The 12432-nt window shown below is 40.6% G+C and overlaps 1 protein-coding gene and 1 non-coding gene across 6 annotated transcripts in view; one reads left to right on the top strand and one right to left on the bottom strand.

Moving 5' to 3' along the window:
* Positions 1–1490: 1490 nt before the first annotated feature.
* TRNAT-AGU (transfer RNA threonine (anticodon AGU)) lies at positions 1491–1564 on the bottom strand. Its single transcript has one exon. It is a non-coding gene; the product is annotated as a tRNA-Thr (tRNA).
* Positions 1565–6002: 4438 nt separating this feature from the next.
* Positions 6003–12432, top strand: part of PNPLA8 (patatin like domain 8, phospholipase A2) — a 37101-nt gene continuing 30671 nt past the window's right edge. The window contains exons 1-3 of one of the 5 annotated variants that reach the window (XM_072965222.1): positions 6003–6230; positions 6463–6664; positions 7618–7827. The gene's annotated coding sequence lies outside the window, so the exon portion shown is untranslated. Of the gene's footprint in view, positions 6231–6462; positions 6773–7617; positions 7828–12432 lie in introns of all 5 variants that reach the window. The other 4 variants (XM_072965223.1, XM_072965224.1, XM_015234574.3 and 1 more) reach the window with 4 other exon arrangements.

Below are 12432 nucleotides of genomic sequence, written 5' to 3'. Positions count from 1 at the left end.
TTAGTGTTTTCTCTAGATATATGCCCAGCAGTGGAATTGCTGGATCATATTGTAAGTCCATTTTTAGTTTTTAAGGAACCTCCATACTTAAATATTATTTTTTAATTATTAGGCTTAAAAGGAGATTTTAAGATATCTACATAAGTATTATATAGCTAATTAAATCACTCATGTCAAAGTATCTGATTTTAGTCCTTCAGATTTCAGTTCCCTTATACAGAATATATACATCTCAGTTTTCTACCAGGCATAAAGCAAAGCCAAGAAATTTGGATATAGGCTAAAAAAAAATCTATAAATATAATGACCTATACAGTCACACCTACATAGTGCTTCTAGTCTTTTCTTTTGCTATTTAGAGAAGCCACTTTTCAAAATCCAGAGAATAGTGTAAAATGTGCCTTTTTCAACTTTCAAAATTATTTCAGAAGTTTGAAAATATTTGAAATAGTGTTTTGCAAGGAAGTTGGAGTCATGTTTTACTTCTGTTTCTCTATTTGTATAACAAATACATTATGAAGTTAAAATTACTTCTGTAATGTCAAAGGAGGAGGAAGGTAACACCGATATTCCTGGATGGTTTACAGGAAGGAATTAGGGTTAGGGCACATTATCGGGGTGTCATGTCCCCCATCTCTTCCCATTTCCCACATTACATTTTTGAGACTACTTTACTTCAGCTTAGGAATTTTTTTCCTGGACAGTCTGATTAACTCAAAACCATTCACTTGGGTTATGGTGGTTGGCATACTAGCTGGCTAAGCATCTCCTTCCCCCAGTGCTGCCAAATTCCTGGCATTGTCTGTGTTTGGCTGGGGGAAAAAAGGAAGCTTTTCCATTTGTGCTTCCTTGATGAGCTAAACTTCTCTCTTGATTCACACATTGTGATTGCTTTGAACTGTTTCACTTCCTGCTCTGTGGGATTTGTAAGGTGCATCATAGTTTCTGAATATTTCAACTACACACAGGCTTGCTTTGCCTGAAGTCTGTGACACATATCTAAGCATTAACTAACTTTCCGAGAGAGAACTAATTTCCCATTCCTTTTAGACAGATCATTTCCTCTTCTTCTCAAGGTGTTCAAGGTGTTTTTGATCATTTGTTCATTTATTTAATCTGAATTAATTAATAGCTGCTTCTGCTATTACAGCCACATTTGTAACTTAAATATTCAAAATGGAATGAAAAGATTTAATTTCTACTTCACTAGAATTATACCCCACTATAAATCATCATCCAAAGGACCAAAATCCTGGATCAGCCATCCAAGGCCATCGGTGATTTACCTCTTTATAACATTTCCAGCTTTGTTTCCCTTCATTCAAGCCTTTGGCTTCCACCCTCTTCTGAGAAAAAGCTGTATATAGCCCTTACTTCCAAGCATTTGTTCTATTCTTCTTATAGTAAATATCTTTCATCATGTATTCTCCATCTTATACATCCTTCCATTTGTCGGGGTGGGGGTGGGAGGTGGTAATTTGATTGATATATGGAGGTACTGGGGATTGAACCCAGGACCTTATGCGTACTAGGCATGTGCTCTACCACTGAGCTATACCCTTCCACTCTACATCCTTCCATTTGAATTGTCATCAGCTCTCCCTAATTAGGATGGCCAAATAAAACACAAGATGCCCAATTAAGTTTCAGATAAGCCACAACTAATTTTTTTAGTATAAGTATCTCCCATACAATGTCTTCAAACTGTATAAAGGTAGTTATGTTAATTTTCTTTTGCTGATGAAACAAAATACCACACATTTAGTGACTTAAAACAACTCAAATGTATTGAGTCACAATTCTGTAGGTCAGAAGTACAGGTAGTGTCAGCTGGTTCCTCTTCTCCAAGGCTCCCAAGGCCAAAATCAAGATGTCAGCTGGCCTAGGCTTTTATCAGGTGGCTCTGTGGGAGAACAAGCTTTTAAAAGTCATTCATGTTGTTGGCATAATTCAGTTCCTTGCAGCTGTAGAGCTGAGGTCTCAATTTCCTTGCTGGCTGTCAGCCAGGGACATCTCTTAGCTCCACCTTATTCCTCCTCAAATTGTCATCCTCTCCCCACCACCCCTCACCCCTGAATCTCTCTGACTTTTCTTCTGCCATGTCTCTGCTGCTTCCAGCTTGAGAAGATCCTGTGGTTAGGTGAGACCACCTGGATAATCCACAATAATTTCCCTTTCTTAAAATCTGTACCCTCAATTAGATCTACAAAGTCCCTTTTTTCCATGTAATATAACTTATTCACAGGTTCAAGGGATTAGGCCATTTTTCTGCCTAGCACAGTAACTATTCTTCTGGATTTTCTGGCATATCCTTCCTCAGGTGCTTTGGAGAAATATCTTACCGCAATATTGCTTAATTTATTTTGGCCACAGGATTAAATTTTGCTTGAATGATAAGGAGACTAGAAGTTCTTTAAAGAGAAATTATGAGCCAGACTTTAATAATCCATAGAAAAAGGGGTTGACTTGATTTAGAGAAGGAAAGATCTTTAACAGGTAACTGGTAAACCTTGTAAATGGAGCAACAGCCAGTAGATGATACAGGAGCAGTGTGGATGTCTGTTTTGTTCAGCAGCAGCAGAATAGGGTTGAACAATTACTATATCTAACATTATTCCAAGTATGATATTTTCCAGAAAGCTATTAAATATTTTTGCCTATTATTAAAAACACAAGATAATTTCCTGTTTTGCACACCACTGAATTTATTTTATTTGAAATTAACTGACAGTCTCCTTTCTCTTAAAATTTTGTCTAACATCAAAAGAGCCATGAGTTGGTTTTAATTTCCATTTTAACTTATTAACTGGTATTCTGATTAAAGTTAAAAATCAATTCAATAATACAGAATTTGAAAGGGTCCACTATTTGCAGGATATTATATTAGATCTAGAAGATACAAATATAGTTATGTGATACTCCCTGTGTACAGTAAACTCACAGGCATATAAACAAATAAATCACAATACTGTGCAGGCAAGGAAGTAGAAGAAACAAGCCCAAACAGAAGGAATAGTTTACTCTATGAAGAAGTAAGACGAGGATTTCCTGTTGTTGATTTTTTAAATTTCTTTTTAAGGACAATTTTTTTAAAAACCAGTTTTAGGTTCACAGCAAAACTGAGAGGAAGGTACAGCGATTTCCCACACACCTCTGCCCTGATACATGCACAACCTCCCCCATTATCAATGTCCCCTACCAGATGGTACATTTGTTGCAATCAGTGAACCTACATTGACAGATCATAATAACCCGAAGTCCATAATTTACCTTAGGGTTTATTTTTGGTGGTGTACCTTCTATGGGTTTGGACAAAAAAGTATGACATGTACCCATCATCATAGTGTCATACAGAGTATCTTCACCTAAACATCCTCTAGGCTCTGCCTATTTACCGCCCACCCCTCCCCATCCCAATTGTGTCTCCATAGTTTTGCCTTTTTCAGAATTTCACATAGTTGGAATCCCAAAGCATGTAGCCTTTTCAGACTGGCTTCCTTCATTTAGTAATAAGCATTTAAGTTTCCTCCACATCTTTTCATGGCTTAAAGTTTGTTTTTCGCTCTGAGTAATATTCCATTGTCTGGATGTACCACAGTTTATTTATCCATTCACCTACTGAAGGACATCTTGGTTGCTTCCCAGTTTTGGCAATTACGAATAAAGCTGCCATACACATCCATCTGCGGGTGTTTGTGTGCACACACGTTTCCAACCCTTTTGGGTAAATACCAAGAAGCATGATCACTGGATTGTATGGTGAGAGTATTAGTTTTGAAGGCTTTTCTGGCTTTAAAGGAGGCATGAGCAAAGGCACTGAGGTATGAAAAGGCACTAGCATTTGGGAAACCATAGGTATGGCTGGAGGGTAAAAGAGCATGAGGCAAATGGTGAAATTAAGGCTGGAAGCTTGGCAGGGTCTGAGCCTATTTACTCCACGCATTTTATTCCATGGAGATGAAGCGCCAGTTTAAATTTTTTCATCGGGGCATCACATGATTGGACTTGCACTCTCAAAAGATTACCTTGGCTTCAGGTAAGAGAATAACTCTGGGTTGGAGGTCAGTTACAGGCTGGAAAACCAGTTTAGACAAGATGAGAGTTTCGAGGATGAAAGTCTAAACTAAGGCAGTGGAAATGATGATGGAGAGCAATTGGAAAGATTTTTCAGCCAGAATCATCAGATTTCAGGACAGTTAAAGGTACGGCGTCCAGGGAGGGAAGGGAAAGGGCAAAGGAGCAGCAGGACTTGAGGGTTTTTTGGAAAATGTCTGACAAGGGAGGAAAATCTAGAAATTTGATCAAGTCTGACTGAATTAGGAAATAAAGAAAAACAAGAAAGAAGGCAGGGTATTGGAAAGTGGATGGTTGGATGGTGACAGACTTTCTCGTTGGCCAAACTTTAATTTGGTTTCTCTGAGCCCTCTTCTCACCAAGGCTTCCTGCCCTAGCCCTTTCTTTGGCCAAGCCAAGTCCAGTTTTAGCACAAATCCTGCTGAGTCGCTTTAGAGAGAATCTCCCACCTTCGATATATCTGATCACCCTCAATATCTGACCAAATTCCTCCTCTGTCACCCTTGATCTCTGATCACTTTTAATAGCTGATCAAATTCCTGATCCCTAACCCTTGATATTTGATCACATTGATCAGTCTTCAGCAAGAATCACCCCTACCTTTGATGTACCCTCTAATTTTCATCCACTGACCCCTCTCACTCCGTCCCCTCTCATCCCCACCCGTCTTTGTTGTATTAGTAGTTGAGTCCAATCTTTCTCCCCATTTGCAAAAGTCTCAACACCTGTGGCAACAGCCCTGTGTAAAGTCTTCCTTATTGTTGTAACAGGTATAATTTTTTCTTTAGCAATGGGGAGAAACATCTCTCTAGAGCTATGTTTAGTTCCATATGTCTCAAAGTTTAATTTGTGCACACACTTTTAACTATTGTATGGCTAAATAATACGTCTACATCATGCCCTGCAGGGGTTTATCAGGCATTATGATGTACACAATCTGGCCATCCGTGCCCCAAGAGCTTAGCAAGCTGGCTTCCTCCACTTCATTTTAAAAAAAGAAAAAAAACTATATTCGTCTAACACCACTATGTGGTAGCTAATACAATTACTTCCTTAGATCCTTTAAAATAATCTTATGGAGGGCTAAAGTATTAACACTCATGTGAGACGCAGCAAGCTTCGAGAAAAGAGAATCTAACAGTCTTGGTAATATTTTGAGACTGAGGTCTAGTAAAGACTACTTTTCTGTTTTCTAACCTCAACTTATTTAAAGGAAGTTTTTGTAACTCTCCAAATTCGCTGTTGTAGCATGAAACCTTCTTGAGCTATAAAAGGTATAGGCATGGTTATGCTCTTAAAACTTTATTTTAAAGACCCTGAAATTTGAATTTCACGTCATTAATGCTCCAGTGTCCCAAAACAGTCTTTTTTTTTTTTAATCATTGAAAATGTAAAAACCATTCTTAGCTAACATATACTAAACAGGCGGCGGATCGGATTTGCCTTTATGGGCTGTATTTTGCACTTGGTATGCATAAAATGTCAAGAGTGAAAAAATATGTGTGTGACCAAGGGGGTGGGGGTGGGGAATCTTCACAGGCTAACTTCCAATAAGACAATGTATGTGAAAACGCTTTCCAGTGATTTTGAGCCCAAGTGGCCAAGCCCAAGGATGATGACAGCAGAGCGGCAGGGACCCCGGTCCACGCCGCTCACCATCCTCCAGGCGGCCGGTAACGCGGCCCCTACCCCGAGGACCAGAGAGAGCGCGGATAGCGCCTTCAGGGACGCGGAGTTGGAAGTTTAGCTCCGGGAACCGGGCACGGACACCCGCAAACACGCTCCCTCCGACGGCAGCCAAGCGGCGCTCCCACGGGCCCGCGCAGGCGCGTGCGCGCGCGCGCGCGTCTCCCGCGCCGCGCTCCGCCGTGCTCTATTGCGCATGTCTGAGGAGGGGGCGGAGCGGCGCCTGACAGGCAGGCAGAGGCCCAGCGAGGCGGAGGAGCTCCTTCCCGGCGGGCGGGGAGACTCGGGCCAGCCGTGCGTCAGTTCCGCTGGGGCGGGACGGACCTGGGGGAGGGTGGCGCCCCCGCTGCTGCTGCTGCTGCTCTGCTGTTTGCGTTGGACGCTCAGCTGATGCGGGCCGGCCGTGGGACGCCCATGCCGGGGAGAGGCGCGACGGCACTGCCGCCCCAGTAGTCGCGGCCTGCAGCCTGGTGAGTAGCCCCTGAGGGGCCGGCGGGGATGACCGGGTAGGGGAGAGGGCAGCCTGGTGGCCCTGGGCACCCGTCCGGCCCTCCGGGTCTTCTTATCTCTCCTCGGAGGGCGCTTCCAGAGCCAGAGGGCGGGGAGACGCCCGGCTCCCGAAGGCGCCCGGGCTCCGGAAGAGGGCCGCGGGTCCTGGGACTGATTGGTGCGTCGTGCTCTCCGCCTCCTGTGTCCCCGTAGGTCGTGCTGGTCCAGACTCGCTGACTGTTTTGGTTTCTCTGGTCCCGCCCCACGCTTCCTGTCCTACCCCCGCGACTCCCCGCCTCGTTCCCCCGCGTCTCGTGTGGCTTCCCCGGGACTGTAGGGTTCTCCAGCAGTTCGCTGGTGACTGTCAAAAAAGAGTTTCCCATTTTTACATCATTTTCTTCTGTCAGTGCACCGGGTGAGTCTGCTGCTCGATGTTTCTCACTTATCAGCAGTTTCTTTGTAACCCCACCCACACTGAACTCTCTGACTCGCTCCCTGACTGCTGTTGCTTAAGCTGATCCAGGTGTGTGCTTTTTAAAAGGTGGAGTTGTATGAATAATTGTGTGGCAGTGCTTCCCGTCACTGTCATTTCTGTCATCATGCTGGGAGGAACTTGGTTTCTACGCCTAATACAGTGATAACTTTAAATAAAAGTGGTGACACCTAGGCAAAACTTCGAAGAGTTGTGGCACAAGGAGCTATCATGTAATCCTATTTAGAGACTTTTACTGCCATTAACAGTTGCATCCCAGTCTACAGTCCCATTTGCTGAGATTTTAAAAATGACAGGAAGGATGGTTTAGTGTATCGAGAAAATGCTATTGAAACAGTGAAATGTTAAAAAATTTTAAATCCGAGAATTTTTTAAAAGTATATTACCCTGTGAACCGAGTTTATGCCTCTTATGAGGCAGGTGTTTCAAACCCTTTGTAATTATTTTGTTAAAATGCTTGTGCAAATTAATTGTACTTTGAATCTAAGAACACATTATTTCATAATTTTTATTACTCAAACTTTTTCTCAAGTGGACCTTATTTTCCTATTTTTGTATCAGACGTATATTAAAATCTTGAAAGCAATGGCCTTTTTACATGTGATGTTGGATGAAAAGATGAGTTTCACTTGTTTATTTACTTGCTTCAAGTGCAAAGTTAATCAAGATACATCGTGTACTTTGCGATTTTTTTTTGCTTAGTAATAATGATAGATAATGTGTGCTGAAGGGTACCTGTTGCGTTCCTTATTGAACAAGTATTTGTGAAAAGGACATAGTTAGTTACCAGGCACTCTTACGTAATTCTAACCTGTCTTTCCCGTGTCTTATATTTTACTTTGTTCATTATCTGATTTTTTTTTTTTTTTTTTTAGAATGTGCTTTCATGCTCCGAATTTTTCTGGATCTCTTTTCTCCTGTGCTTTTTTTGTTTGCTTGGAAGACTACCTCTTCCTTACTCTGAATGGCAGAGTTCTACCCTTGTTCTCTCTACATCAGAGTTTTAAAATTTGAAACCCAAGGAATACTTAGTAGTTCTGTGAATATCCGGAAGTGTCATGGAAAAATATAGTTTATATATGCAAGTAAGTATTTTTCAAGGAAGAGGAGCTTTTGTCAAGCTCTGTGATCCCCAAATTCTCAAGAATTCATTACTGTACACTTTTCTTTGGTAAATCCAGCCTTGTGGTTCCAGCTGTCACTGTGCTAACAACTCCAGACATAAATCTACAGCCTTTGTTCCTACATCACGATTTGAATATCCCACTGTTAATTCATCCTGTAAATCCAAGAGATTTTTATTAAATTGATCCTCTTCCCAGTTATCTCATATCCACAAATGGCATTCTCTCTGTTTCTCTAAAAACCCTCAAGTTGTCTTTACACCTCCCTCTCCTCACCCCATTCTTTTCTGTCACCAAGTTCCATGTTTTGTTGTTTACCTACTTTCAAAGTGTGTCTCAGAGTAACCCTCACCTCCATTACAGTGCTGTGACTTGATTCATACCCTGTCACTTCATGCCTGCATTATTGTGATAAGTGAAGTCCTGTATAAATTCATTTTTTCCATCCTCAGCCAAGTTTCCACCTAGAGATTCCCTTAAAATTCTTCTCCTTAAAACTCCACTCCATTCCCAAGTGGCTGGTCTAAGCCTCACTATTCTATTTATAGCTCCATTGTATACTACCCTATAAATAGGGCGTCTGGTCTTCCCTGCTCTCCTCTCAGTTGATGATGGTGCTTCCCAGTTTACCTTCTTAATCTTCTTGCAGTCTAGTCTAACTTTTGTCCCAGCCGAGTTTGCTCGGAAAACCCTTACCTGCATTTACCTGTTGTGACCTGGGAGCAGTTAAAGTAAGCGTGTTGATTTTGTTGACCACTCTCTTTGTTTAGTAACTTTTTGATGGATAGTTACAGTTTCTAGAGAGGCGCATTAAAATAGTGTGATTGTGAAATTCTCTAGTCTTCCTTTAACTGTTCCTTTTTTCAAATTTGCTTCGTATGCTGCATTTCAGTGCCAGGCTGTTTGGTGTATTCATAATTGGTCATGAGGGTTGTATCTCATCAGAAAGAAAGAATGTAGACCCCCTTACCCTGATCTAGGCTTATGTAGCTCTGTCCTCTGCTTGACTCCTGGGCCCATCTCCACCATTTTTCCCATTTCTTAGCTTCCCTTCAACCGCCGTGTTCTTGCTCTTCCTGAACAGTCAAAGCCCATTCCTGTCTCTAAAGCCTTGATTGCTTTTTCCTGTGCCTTGAACGTTTTTTTCCCAGATACTTTTAATAATTTGTTTCCTCACTTCTTTTAGGTCTCAGGAACATGTCAGCTCAATTCCTCTGACCACATCAACTAAAAAAGCACTCTGCACCCTTTCTCCCCAACCCCCAGCTCCATTTTTCTTCGTGGCACTTCTTGACCTGTTATACGTTATATAGTTATTTGTTTGTTAATAAATTGTCTTGTTCTCCAAGACCTAGAATACTGCCTGAGGTTTAATAAGTAAATAGATTATTCCTTTTACTGTTATATAGCATCCCTTTTATTTTATTTAATAAATAAAAATATTTATTTTTATTTCATTTAATGCTTATTTTTTGTAATTCTTTTTTTATTGACATATAGTCACTTTACAATGTTGTGTCAATTTCTAGTTACAGCATAATAGTTCAGTCATACATACACATACATATAGTCGTTTTCATATTCTTTTTCATTAGAGGTTACTACAAGATATTGAATATAGTTCCCTGTGCTATAGGTATAAACTTGTTGTTTTATCTTTTTGATGCTTTTGCCTTAAATTTGCCTACAAGTGCTTTTTTACTTTCTTTGGGTTATATAGGCCTGGCATGTGATTTCCCCTGTTCCTTCATCTTCAGCGTTTCTTTGTCATTATATTGTGACACTTGTGGGTGGAGTTTTCATTTCTAAAACTTTGTTCTTCCCTCTCATTCTTTGTACAGTTCTCATTTTTTGCTTTTTTTTTTTTGTCCCCTCTCTTATACCACTGAACATTTTAAACCTCCTTAATTTTTTTTCTATTTATGATCTTGGTTGTACTTTTTACTGTTGGCCTTTGTGCTGGTACTCTCTGGAGGGAATTGTTCATTTCCTTGGGTGTTCGTTCTGTAATCTTTGACTGTGAGTTAATCTTCAGTGCTGGTTGCTTGGCGTGGGAGTTTCATTTGCCAAGAGCTTTGGAAATGTCCTCACGTGGTCATTTTAGCGGACACTGCCGAGGCCCCATGAAGTTCACCACCTCTGACTAGTATTCATTTGCTTAGGGCCTCTGCACCTCAAGGATGCATGACTGCAGATCCAGGCCTGTGATTCCTCTTCAATAGTGGATTTCCCACTGTTGGTTTTGTTTTGTTTTTAAACATTTTTTTGTTGTGGTAAAAATCAAGTTTACCATCTTAACCACTTTTAAGTGTATGGTTCAGTGACATTAAGTACATATTCATGTTGTTGTAAAACAGATCTACAGTACCTTTTCATCTTACAGAACTGGAACCCTAACCCATTCAACAACAGGTTTTGCCCAGTTCCTCCAGCCCCTGTTACTGTCATCTACTCTCTGTTTCTCTGAATTTGACCACTCTAAGTACCCCATGCAAGTGGAATCACACAGTATTTGCCCTTTAATTTCACTTAACGTAATGTCCTCAGGGTTCATCCATGCTGTAGCATGTGACAGGATTTCCTTCCTTTTTAAGGCTGCATAATATTCCATTGTGTGCACATAGCACATTTTGTATAACTGTTCATGGACATTTGGGTTGTTCCCACCTCTGCTATTGTGAATAGTGATGCTGTAAACATAGGTATACATACAATAACTCTTTGAGGTCCTGCTTTGCATTCATTTGAATATATACCTAGAGGTAGGATTGCCGGATCACATAGTAGCTCTATTTTTAATATCTTGTGTACTGCTATATTTTTTCCCATGGCAGCTACACCATTATACAGTCCCATTAACAGTGCTCAAGGGTCTCAACTTCTCCACATCTTTGCCATCATTTGGTATTTTTGGGTTTTTTTTTTTTTTTATAATAGCTTCCCTGATGAGGGTGGAGTAATACCTCATTTGGTTTTTATTTGTATTTCTCTAATGATCAGTGATGTTGATCATCTTTTCATATGCTTGTTTACCGTTTGCTTATCATCTTTGGAGAAATGTCTGCTCAAGTCCTTACCCATTTTTTGAGTTATTTCATTTTTTGTTGTTGAGTTGTAGGAGTCCATTATTGGCTTTGAGTGTGGCTTTTTAATCCACAAGTACTTTAATTGTATTTTATCCTGTGTTTTTGTGTTGGAGATTGTGGGGCTCCTATGTTAATTCAGCTTATTACATTGACTGCAAATCTGGAGGAGTTCCAAAGAGCCAGGAAGCCAGACAGTCTTGCTCTTTTTCTCTCCTCCCCTCTATAAAATTGGATGCTTTCAAATAATATGCTCACATGCCATGTAGCAAGATTTTAGTTCAGAATATTATCTTCTAAACAGTCACAGCAGGTTTTTGGTTTCTCTCTTTCTCAGTCTTGTCCTCATTACTCCATTCTGTCCGAGATCTGCTAGGATCATCTTAATGTCATTCCTTTGCTTAAAGTACTTCATTGACGGTTTGATCTTTAATCTCCTTGGCAAGATTCACCAGGCCCTTCTTAACCTGACCCACACTGTCTTTGCAATACCATCTTCTGCCTCTCCCCTGTTACTTTGTCCAGGTCCTGGAGCAAAACTGGATGACTTGCAGTTTTTGCTCATATTGTGTATGCCTTTTTAAATGCTTTTTTTGTGTGTTTGCTTGTGTTTATCTTTCCCATTATCTAGAATTCTCTACTTCCCCTCTCACCTTTTACCATGGGGTGAATTCGTATTATGCCATTTTTATCTTCTTTTTTTGGACTTACCTGGGTATCCCCTCTCACCCTGTGTCTTCCATTCACCTAGCACCATCTGTTAAAGTGTGTTAAACTGTTCGCTTTTTTAAATTACAAAAGTGATACTTGTTCTTTGTAAATAATTGAATTCATATAAAAGTAAAAAGTAGAAGCCCCTCTCCTCATTCTCTTTTGATTCCACACCTCAGTTCACAGGAATAAATAAGTGCTTACCCTTTCAGAATTTCTGTGCGAGTCTGTGTGTTTGTGTGTGTGTAGACACAAATTTAAATTGCATACATTGGTTTTTGTTTTCTTTCACTACATAATATCTCTGTGTCTGCATCAGTGTGTCTTTATATGTGTATGGTACATATTTTATTGTAGTTGGCCTTTTTCACCGTGCTGTGTATGAAGAATATGTCGTTATACTCAGACCATCTAGTTCTCCTTAACTGCTATGTAACATTCCATTGTAACTCACTCCATTTTATGTACATACCATAGTTTATTTAACCATCCCTTGCTAGAAGACACTTCGAGTTGTTTTTCAGTGTTTTGTTATTTCAGACGATGTGGCAGGGAATGTGTGTACACACTTTTGCATGCTTGTGCAGTTATTTCTGTAGATTCTTTATAGTGGAATTGATGCAGGAAAACAGATGTGGGGCATGAGAAGGTCTGTGTCCCAGGCTTCGGTTGAGCCCCTGGGATGTGCCCCACCAAGCGTGGGTCCTTGGCTTCGCTCAGGAGAGAATTCAAGAGCGAGCCACAGTTCAGTAAAGGTAGATTTATTTAGAGA

The sequence above is a fragment of the Vicugna pacos genome, chromosome 7, assembly GCF_048564905.1.
Source record: "Vicugna pacos chromosome 7, VicPac4, whole genome shotgun sequence".
NCBI lineage: Eukaryota > Metazoa > Chordata > Mammalia > Artiodactyla > Camelidae > Vicugna > Vicugna pacos.
Note: the sequence above shows the minus strand (reverse complement) of the source record. Positions and strands in the feature narration are given on the sequence as shown.